Source organism: Hemiscyllium ocellatum, unplaced genomic scaffold (genome assembly GCF_020745735.1).
Source record: "Hemiscyllium ocellatum isolate sHemOce1 unplaced genomic scaffold, sHemOce1.pat.X.cur. scaffold_249_pat_ctg1, whole genome shotgun sequence".
In the NCBI taxonomy this organism is placed as follows: domain Eukaryota; kingdom Metazoa; phylum Chordata; class Chondrichthyes; order Orectolobiformes; family Hemiscylliidae; genus Hemiscyllium; species Hemiscyllium ocellatum.
The window spans coordinates 319859-329414 of record NW_026868110.1 but is presented as its reverse complement, the minus strand read 5'-3'; the positions used below and the strand labels follow the sequence as shown (position 1 = coordinate 329414).

Sequence of the window (9556 nt, the reverse complement as noted above, 5' to 3'; positions counted from 1 at the left end):
GTGCCAAAGTCAGGTAAGACCCAAAAGTTATGTGTGGACTATCACAAAGTCAATGTTGTTAGAAAGACTGGTGCATCTACGCATCTGTAGTTGGAGGACTATGTGGAAGAGATTCGAAGAGCAACTTACATTTCCACGTTGGAATTCCTCAAAGGTTACTGACAGTAAACTTTGTCGGAAAGATCAAAGGCAATTTTGTAACGCCAACTGGACTGCATAAATTTAAAGTAATGCCGTTTGTGCGAAAAAGATTTCACTCGTATTTCAGAGGTTAACGGACAAGGTAATTGCTGGATACACAACAGTTTGGTGTGTTGTGTGCCTGGGACATTCAGTCTCTCATGGATTGAATATTTACAGAATTTCTCGGGCTTGTTTGATCGAATACGGAAGTCAAACTGATTTGTAAACCTAACTGAAAGTATATCTGCCAAAGCCAAAGTCACCTTCCTGGACTATGTCGTTGAACACGGACAAATAGCCCCACGCGATGTGAAAACGAAAGTTACGGGGTATTTTTATACATTGTTGACGAAGAGAGCAGTACAACGGTTTACCGGATTGAGTGACTTTTTCTGAAAGTTTGTGCTGACTGTTAGAAGTGGGACTGCTCAACTCACCGAATTGCTCAAAACAGGCAAGAAATTTCAGCGAACACAAGAATTTCAAAATTTATTTGACAGCCTAAATATTTTGTTAACCATTGCCAAAGTATCAGCCACACACAATTACACGAAGGTTTTCAGTGTGCCAGTGATGTGAATGTCTCTCATCTTCTGCCCCTCTAATATCGACCTGTAAACCAGTTTCATTTGTATTCTGTGTTTATGGGGTTTAATTATCAGGACTGTTGTGTATTTTTTTGAAAAGCATAAGTAAGTCTACTTTAGATAGCTAAGATCTGTGGGTATTTTATATTCTGTTCATTGTGTTTCGTTCCTTAGTTTTGTGAATAATTTTCTCTCTGTTTTCAAAACTGGAAGTCAACCTAGCTAAAGTATTCTAAGTAAATCTTACTACACACTCACCAAAACAAACAGCGACGTTACACTCTGGATTTCCTGCATAAGAATGTTTTTAGTGGTCTGGCCTAGGCAAAACGGGAGTTATTTTTCTCAGAGCAGAGCTGAATGTGAGGAGACATGATTGCCGTCTACAAAATAATGAGGAGCATGGAATTACAGATTGAAGGAAACAGTTACTCTTGATCGATCATCAGGGTTTGTAGATTTCAGACAAGATGCAGAAAGCTTTGAATAGATTTGTCGGAAAACTTTATCTTTCTTCAGGTGGTAGACTCTGGAACTCACTCTCTATAAAGATTAGTTGGACATTGAACTTTCCATTCTTCTCTGAATGCATGGGCCAAGGAAAAAAATGCTCAAAGCCGAGCATTCCCGCGAGCAACAGTGATGTGATCCGTGGCTTTGTGAAATGGAAAGGTACCCACGACCAACGTGTGCGACTATTCGGCTTCCTTCCTGTGATGACACTGGAATATTGACCCTCAGCTTCACGTGGACATTTAATGAAGGCATTCTTATTCCTGCAGATTAAAAACTCACACCTTATTTCGGCTGAAGAGAAATCAGTTTTCAAAGCGTAACAAATGCCTGCATTTCCCTCGAGCTAGGTAGGACTTGAACCTACAGTCTCCTGATCCATAGTCAAGCGCGTTATCCATTGCGCCACTGGCCCGACGAGCAGCCCACTCTATAAGAGCCGTGATGTTAGCACGGACATGATTAATAGCAGTGATGTGCACGAATTGAACAAGCAACAAAGATAATCACTGTCACTGCTTCAGTCCAATCTTCACCACCTCTTGAAGCAGGGTTTTGTTCCAAAAAAAGGGCACGGATATCCATTATTTTCGTATCTGAAACATTTACAGCAAGGTAAGGGACAGAGGTGTTCATGGGGTACACTTTCCCATCAATCCAAACCTTTCCATTTCACAAAGCCACGGATCACATCACTGTTGCTCGCGGGAATGCTCGGCTTTGAGCATTTTTTTTTTGAAACTCCTTTGCCCATGCATCCAGAGAAGAATGGAAAGTTCAATGTCCAACTAATCTTTAGAGAGAGTGAGTTCCAGAGTCTACCACCTGGAGACTGATAAAACAAGATAAAACTGAACCAGGAATAGCGGCGGCTGACTGGGCTCTGTTTCTGGGAAGAAGACTCAGACTCTCTTTGGCTTAATTAGCGAGCCCAGAGCCACTGTTTTTGGGTCCAGAGTCATATAATGACCAAACATGGAACCTCTAACTGTGCTCTAGCACCTGGTGCTTCCCTCCCCTTTCGCCCTCACTCGCCAACTATCGATTGAAGACGACAACATTTCGTTCCAATGATCACTCGCCACAAGCATGCTCTCCAATCATATTAACCCTGTGCATGCTGCAGGACCCATCCGAACTGATGATGTATAATGCCCAACAGCGTAGAAGAGGCAGTTCTACATGACCATGCTGTAGGCATTGGTGCTCCAACCAATCAGAGAAACTCATGGGCGCGCTGGGGGCTCTGATCAATCATAGAATGCTGTTGGGCTCAACTAATCTAACCAGAATTTCCACATCCCAACGCTCAATCAAACTTCGCTTGAAAAATTCTTCCAGTTCAAAACACAATTGTTAATGATGACTCAGTTCCCTTTCCCGCAGGTGAAAGTGAGGGCTGCAGATCCTGGAGATCAAAGTCAGCATGAGAGTGGTGCTCATGCGGACGTCTTCTACCCCCATCTAAAAAAATCAGCAGATAGTTCACCACAGTTTTCTATGAACAATTCTATATGAACAATTCGATTTTATCTTTCCTGAATGAAACACATTTGTTTTTCACGTGGCACCTCATTTTGTCTGGTATGACCGTTTGCAACATCTGTCACACAGCTTTAAACGGTAATCCTGTCAGTACTGAATTAATTTACGAAACTGTCGCATGGCAAACTGAAAGTGTGCATACCTTTTAAAGATGAGGAAATATGTCTGAATGTCTGAATGTGACTTAGATATGCTTACTGGTGACTGGAAGCGGTGGAAAGTATACATTCTTTTCCACTTTCACCAATATTCCATCTCACTGAACTCCACAACTTGCCAGCAAAATGCAGGACATTTTCTGTCGCGACCCTCTGGACCAGAATTCCTTGCATCCCAACATTTGCCCAGAAAACACCACTCCATAAAATCACAGAAGTTGCGGCTTTACCACCTGGTAGGGCACCACCAAGTATTGCATGCAGCTCTGGTCACTGAATTTTGGAAAAACGTGAAATCTCTGGAAAGGGTTCAAAGGAGGTTTACTAGGATGATGACAGGTGTGAATCGAAAGTCTTACGAGCAAAGTCTGAGGAGACTGAGGTTGTTTTCGTTGGAGAGAAGAAGGTTGACAGGTGACTTAATCAAGATTTATATGATTATCAGAAGGTTAGATAGAGTGAAGAGTGAGAGCCTCTTTCCTCAGATAGGGAAGGCCAACACGAGGAGCTACAGCATTAAATTGAATGCCGATTGATTTAGGACAGATAACTGTGCTAATTTCTTCACACAGAGAGTAGTACGGGAGTGGATCAGCCTGCCTGCAACAGTCGTAGACTCACTGAATGTGAATTGGACAAAAATATGGATAATAATGTAACGATGAAGGTTAGATGGGCATCATATTTTTTTCACAGGTCAGTGAAAAATCGAGGACCGAAGGGCCAACTGCACTGTAACGTTCTAATGTTTAAGCTAGAGGACCTGCTGGGTTACCATACCTCTCCTCACTGTGTGACTTTCCAGACACTGTTTTTAGTGATTTGTCAGCACTACTTTCAATCCAGGCAACTGTATTTCCTCCTCTGAATTTTATCACTGCACAATGGGGAGAGAAAAACAGAGTCAGTGACAAAGCTGAGATCACCGACGTTCTGTATGGAATCAACAAAAATTATCTTGATCTTCCTGTCTCCTGTGACTTCAATATTACACGGTGCTCCCAAGGCACTATTTCAGACTCTGGTCAGCTGCTGTGCTCCTTCAAGGCACAGCACAAGCTGGAAGAACGGCACCTCATTTTCTACTGACAGATTATGCAGTCTTCAGGACCCAGCATCGAGTTCAATCATTTCAGACCCGTCCGCCTTCTTTCACATTCCTTTCGCACCCGCGTGTCCCATTAGTTTCAAAAACGGATCATTGGTCTCGAAACATTAACTCTCCTTTCTCTCCATAGATGTAAAATAGCTGTTGAGTTTTGTTGAGACATTTTGTCTTTTCTTCAGAGAACGTTTTTCCCTTGAAGGTTGCAGGAAGCGTCTGATTCCAGGAGAAGATGTTCTGAGGAGATGATAAGAATGACAAAGGGCTGGAACATTTCCACTGCAAAGGTAGTCGAGCCAGCCTGGGGCTGTTTATCCAAGTGCAGAGAAGGCTGTGTGAGAAACTGATTAACGTGCACATATTATGAAGAAGAGAGATATGTGTGACAGAAATAAGCATGTTTTGGGAAGTAATAATACGCAGTAGCATAGATTAAAAGCAAGAGACAAGCGATTAAGCGGAAATTTAGAATAAATAATTTCAAACAGACAGTGGTATTTGTCTGGACTTCATTATCTGAAAGTGTGGTATAGCTACATGCCAGTAGAATATTTCAGCAGTGTGTAGACAAACCCTTGAATAGCGAGAGCACACTTGGATCAGCACCTGGTACTGGAAAGCGTGACGAAGTCAGACCTACGTGAGATGGGAGTCCCGAGGCAAAGGCAACCCTGTGTGCTTAAAAATGCCTGCTTGCGCGGCTCTGTGGCGCTAGAGAAAGCCCGGTGGATTTCCTCGTGATTGCTGAAGTTGACATTCCAAGATGATCGATATGCATCTCAGCAGCATCGTGGTTTAGTTCTTGGTTTGATATGTGATCAGACCAAACTCGGCTGCTCTATTGCAAAACCTGCAATATGGGAGCAGGAACCCAAATGCCTTGAAACGGACCTTCTTTATTCGCACAAATGAACAATTTCGATGTCTATTGAAGATAGAGCTCGATTATTATATCTGTTAGCCAGTAGCAAACACGATGATGTTGATAGGCTGAAAAAAAACATTAACATACTGGCTCTGCCATGATGATATCGAATGGCGGGGCGGGGCAGGAGCGGTGTGAAGAATGGCCTTCTCATGTTCCGTCCTGACTGGGCTGTTTCTGGCCCAGGTCTTTAAACACTAACATAATGAGGGCAATGTGAATCTACATCAAGAAATATTAAGGTCTCACGTGTACCTCGCTGCCCTCACAGCTGGATTAGACAAATCCTGTCGCAGCTTCAGATCAGAAAGTGGAGATTTCTGATTGCTCTGTCAGGCTGAACAGAGGCTTCCAGGTGGACCAATGGAACATACGTCCACGTGGATTCTGGGGATTCAGGGGCAGACTCGCCCTTGCAAGGCTGGAATTCTGACCAAGGTAATGAATATGAATATCTGACATTTTGAATATTACTCTGGATTCTTGCTACTTTTTACTGTGGTGGCATAGTGGTTCGTTGATTAGCATGGCTGCCTCACAGTCTTGGGCAACTGACTGTGTGGATTTTGCACGTTCTCCCTGTGACTGCATGGGTTTGCTTTGGGTACTCCGGTTTCCTCCCTCAATACTAAGGTATACAGGTCATTTCAATTGGTCATGCTAAATTTCCCGTAGTGATCGGTGCATCTGTCAAAGGGAAATGTTTCTGGGTGGGTTGGGCCATAGGGCCTGTTGCAACACTGTAGGGAATGTAATCTAATCTAAAGTGGAATTCAATTAGATCTTGCATAGCATTGCGCTTTGTATACTATTTATACAAACCATGCCACGTGCTCTTGGATGTCGTAATACTGAAGATTATTGACGTTGTGTGCAATGTTGGTCAATGTGTCATATGAACTTTCCAAAGGAACTTGGTGCAGTGTCAGTGGATCGAATTCTGTGACGAATTGAAACTGATGGAAGGAAAATCCTAGTACAGTAGTGACCAAAAAATGCCCGTGATCAACGCAGGAAGCCACGGTAAACTTATATTCAGTAACCCCTCCCCCATTCACTTATTGTACTCTATGCCATTTTCTCCCCCCTCCCACCCAGCCCCCGCCATCCTCTCGCTTATCTCTCCACGCTTCAGGCTCTCTGCCTTTATTCCTGATGAAGCGCTTTTGCCCGAAACGTCGATTTCGCTTCTCCCCGGATGCTGCCTGAACTGCTGTGCTCTTCCAGCACCACTAATCCAGAATTATATTCAATAACATCTTTTTTCACCACGTTTTTCTCTGTCCTTTTCCTGAACCTGATGTGACATAATGGATGATCAATAATCAGTACAATCACCTCTCATGTGTGTTTCAATTCAGATCCAAAGCAAAAAATTGAGTAATTGAATTTCTGGCCTCAGTGATAAGAACAGGAGCCGTTGAACGTCCTCTGATGTCAGCTCCATTGGGGAAATTGATCAGGTTGCCGTGCTTCAAGAGCAGACTGGAGGTGTCTGAGCTGCCGAAGTTGAGAGATTGATCCACGCCAGGTGCTCATTTCACTGATATTGGCCAGGATGATTGCAACATGAGGCTGAGAACAGCTCGAGGACCGAATATTACTGTGCAATAAACGCTCTTTGACCAATGATGTTACACCCAACGCGATCCTAATCAAATGTCAAACCGAACGACATTTTATAATTATGACTCAAAAGATTATCCCCGATCATTGAAGAGCCCTATAAGTTAGTGCATCTCCGACTGTTGGGTCCTAGGCGTTCTGCAACTTTTCTACTCACTGAGAATAGAACATGCCTCGGCATCTATCAGCCGCAATTTAAAGCTGCGTGCCCTTGTGCCAACCATCACCATTTGTAAAAAAAGTCCTTCACTGTCCACCTTAAGAAAGCATCTGATCATCTTGTATGTCTCTATTAAATCATCTCTCAAACTTCTTCTCTCTGTCATAAACAGCCACAGGTCCCTCAGTCTTTCCTCGTAAGTCTTTCCCTCCAAAAAAGACAACACAGCAGTTAATCTCCTCTGCACCCTTGCCAATGATTGCACATCCGTCCAATGATGTGGCGATCAGAACTGTATGCAATTCCACAATTGCGGCCACCAGAGAATTTTCGAGTGCAACATGGCCTGATGGCTGTGAAACTCAACCTCTCTCCCAATAAATCAATCATTCCGTGGCATTCCAAACAAACCTGTCAACACGGGTGGTAACTTGCAGCGTGTTTTGCACAGTAGCGCCGAGGTCTCTCTGTTCAGCTTAACTTCCAAGTATATTACTTTGAGCCCAGAACTCTTTCTTCTTATTGCTGCTTCCAAAGTGAATGACCTCACATTTTCCCACATTAATTTCTATTTGACATCTCTGAGCTTAGCTCTGCAGCTTATTCATGTTCCACTGCAACCTGCGGAAACATTTTGCACTGTTCAAAACTCCACTGAGCTTCGTGTTATCGGGAAATTTACTGACCCATCATTCCATGCCCTAATCCAGGTTATTTATAAAAATGACAAACAGCAGTGGACCGAAAAAAAAACCTTCTGCGAACCCATTAGTTTATGAAATCCAGAACGAATATTTCCCATCAACTACCCATTCTGTCTTCTTTCAGCTAGCCAGTTTCTGATCCAAACCAATAAAAAAAACCTTCAATCATACGCCTATGTATTTTATACAGTAGCCTACCGTGGGATATATTATCAATGCCTAAGTGAAAACTATATCCACCATTTTAATCGCTTCACCCTCATCCACCTAATAGCTCAAATTCTCAAAGAGTTCAATCAGGTTCGTGAAGCACAAACTACTCTTCACAAAATCGAATTGACTATCCCGAATCAACTTTTTCCTTATTAGATGATCATAAATCCCATCTCTCATAACTTTTTTCCAACAATTTTATCAACAACGAAACTCAGGCTCAATGTTCTGCAATTATCAAAGTTCTCCTCCTCTTCTTGGAGAAGGGGTCAATTTTACTAATTTTGAGTCTCCTCGCACTAATCACAGAGACGCCGATGACACAAAGTCCACAGTTAAATGTCTCCACCCATAATTCCCAGAGAATCCTAGGATACATCCCATCAAGCCCAACGGACAGATCTTTTATCACACTTTCAAGAATTGCCAACACAAACTCCTTACGAACATTAATTTCGTGTATTCTAATAGGTTGTATCACAATATTCTCCTCGACAGCATTGCCTTTTTTCAATTGTGACACAGATGAATAAGTACCACCTATTCCGATCACCAAAGTGCTCACTTCCCTCCACATCGAACAGATTGGTACATTACCCTGTACCAATTCCAATGTGGCTTTGCTTCTTGTTGGCCTGACTATATGCTATGTCAGGAAATCCTCCTGCACACATTGGACAAAAACTTACCGATCAGATTTACTCAAACTATAAACTTTCCAATCATTATTGATGAAGTTAAAATTCCCCATAACAACTACCCGTTATTTTCGCTCTTATTCAGAAACATCTTTGCAATCTTTTCCTCTACGTCTCTGGAATGCTTCAGTGGGCTATTGAAAACTCCATTCACAGTGACCTCTCCTGTCCTGAGTCTAATATCAGACCTTTCTAGCACAGTAGACTCCGTAGAGTGCTCATCAAATATTCTTTTCGCTCCCGTAATGCTGTCCTTGGCTAATCATGCCACACCTCGCCCTCCTTAGCCACCTTCCTTGTTCTTACTGAAAAATCGAAACTGCGGCACTAGGAACTCCCAGTCCTTTCACTGCTCCATTCATGTCTCTGAAATGGGCACAAGATCGAACTCCCAGTTAACAACCCATGTTCTAAGTTCATCTACCTTATTCCAGCTGCTCCTGGCGATGAAGTAAACACACTTGGAACCATCTTCATCCTTGTCAGTACCCTCTTGCAAACCTAGTTATGTCCTCACTACTCAAAACGTCCTGTAAAACTGACCTGTAATTCATGTTCCCATTGTGCTGCTGAGTTCACGCAAACCCTCCGGAAGAGCATTAGCAAATTATCCCCCCTCCCCTCACCACCCCCAGAATATTGGTTCTCCTGTGGTTCAGGTGAAAACTATCCTATTTGTTGAGGTACCACCTACTTCAGAATAAGACACAATTATCCAGGTATCCAAATCCTGCCGTTAAGTAAAAAATGAGGTCTGCAGATGCTGGAGATCACAGCTGCAAATGTGTTGCTGGTCAAAGTACAACAGGCCAGGCAGCATCTCAGGAATAGAGAATTCGACGTTTCGAGCATAAGCCCTTCATCAGGAATAATCTTGCCCCTCTGTACCATCCCGGTAGTCTTATGTTCAAAAGCTCTCTACCTATTCTTTATCTCTGCACGACGTGTCATGGGTAACAAATCAGAGAGAACAACTCTGTTTGATCTAGATCGAAGATTTCACTCTGGCTCACTGAATTTCAGCCTTATATGCCATTTCTTACCAATGTTGTCGTTTCATATGTGGACCATGACTTGGGACTACTCTGCCTCTCCCTTAAGAATCGCAAAACACGATGCGAGACATTACAAGCCCTGGG

The 9556-nt window shown here is 43.0% G+C and overlaps 1 non-coding gene across 1 annotated transcript; it reads right to left on the bottom strand.

The window, feature by feature from the left end:
- Window positions 1–1625: 1625 nt before the first annotated feature.
- Window positions 1626–1698, bottom strand: trnah-aug (transfer RNA histidin (anticodon AUG)). Its single transcript has one exon. It is a non-coding gene; the product is annotated as a tRNA-His (tRNA).
- Between the last annotated feature and the right edge of the window lie 7858 nt (window positions 1699–9556).